Source organism: Muscardinus avellanarius (genome assembly GCF_963383645.1).
Source record: "Muscardinus avellanarius genome assembly, chromosome: 6".
NCBI lineage: Eukaryota > Metazoa > Chordata > Mammalia > Rodentia > Gliridae > Muscardinus > Muscardinus avellanarius.
In genome coordinates this window covers 80492854-80494704 of record NC_137791.1, presented here as the reverse complement: position 1 = coordinate 80494704, position 1851 = coordinate 80492854, and positions in this window count along the sequence as shown.

Genomic DNA, 1851 nt, shown 5'->3' with positions numbered 1-1851 from the left:
TGTAATTGGTGATGGAAAAGACTGCAAAGAAGAAAACAATTAAAAAGGAAGTAAGCAAAGAAGAAGAGAATATAGGGAGTATAAGCATATGAATTCATAAGTGTCAGTAAATCAAAAGAAGTATCTAGAATTCCATCATCTACTTTGTTGAAGGATTTCTAACGAACATGAAAGAATCTTCAGATTTTTGCAGAAGTTTTTCTTAAAAGTACTTTATCTTCAATATTTTTGTTCTCACAATTTCTCTTGAGGTTGAAAAATGACATGATGAATGCACTGAAATAATCATAGCTGAAATCAACATTAGTTTCAGATTTTAAGCTGGAGATATTGTCCTTAATTGAACATCTTGCTATGATTTATTGTGCTAGGATCCAAACTAAAAATTCTAGAAATGTTGAATTTACTATACTCTATATTTAAGTTTCAAGGACTTGGAAAATTAATTTTATAATGGTGAGTCATTTTTCAAGTGACTAAACAACTTAAACTGCAGTGGGAACAAAAATAGGGCAAAATAGAAAAAATGCAAATGAAATACAATATCTTTCTAGCTCTTGCTACTGTGGTTGGTTATGGAATCAATGAAACATAAAAAGCTACTAAGAACTTAGAATTTTTGTTCTAAAATTTACCAAAACAACCTATTCCAGTTATATTTAAAAGAGTCAAGTGAATGATTGCTTTCCAAAAAATCATGCTTCTCATTTTCCCCAACATCTGATTTTAAACAAATGCTCTACACATTCAACCTAGATAGAGAAAATGGGAGGAAGGTGACCTCTGTGAAACAGAAATATAAAAGAAAAATTAATTTTAATTATTGAAAGAAAAAGCAATAGAATAAAGTAGTAATTATCCCAAAGTGTTTATGCTTAAAAATCTACACAAAGTCATGGATTCTTTCTCCCCCTTGATACCAGGTCTAAGTCCCGAAATTGTACCTATTTCCTTGCTTTAGTGACATTTAAGTTCAATTTTTCTTATAATTTTGTGCAAACAAACATAGCAATACCAATAATCTGCCACTTAAAGAAGAGATTCGGCTCTTTTAATTAAAAGGTTATTAAAATATGAAAGGGATGGGTACCTGTGATTTGCAATGTATCGTATGGATATCATAAGGACCTCAGTCTCAGAAGTGTTTCTTTTTACTTATTATTGTTATGGTTTGAAATAGTCGGGTTCTTTTTCTTATTCAACTAAGGTTGGTTGAATAGAAAAATTAACGGGCAGCTCAGTGCAGCTTTAAGAACACTTTATTACAAAATTAGTAGGAAATAGATCAGTAGGAAATAGAGAAGAGAAAAAGCAGCATGCTGACCCGCATGCTGGGGAGTCCAGAAATGGAACTCTGGCCCCTTTTGGGGACCTCAACTCTTAAATAGATTTTATATTGGTATCTTCCTCATCAGCGTTACCAAGGCAATGGGCTAGTTACTTATTCCTTAGCCAGGTGGTACCTCTTTGTCTCCGGACAGTGCACGTACTAAGTGCAAGGGTCAAGAATCTACCTGGCCCTCGGCTCTATTGTATTGAGCAGTATTAGTTGCTCATCAACTAGGGTGCTTTGAAGCCGCACACAAAGTTTACCTTTCCTATACCCAAGCCGGATCCCAGATGAGAGGAGGTAAACAGAGGCACCGGTTGCCTCCATTGTAATTTTAGGGCTAAAGGTTTCAGTCGACTCTCAGGCTTTTACTATAGGTTAATGATTAGAATGAAGGGCAAAGACAGAGAGGAACTCTGCATTGTAATCGCTGCAGCCCCCTCCCTGCCTCAGTACTTGTACAGCACCTAAGCTCTGACTAGATTTTACATTTTGGAAATTATCAAAGCAATTTTCCAATA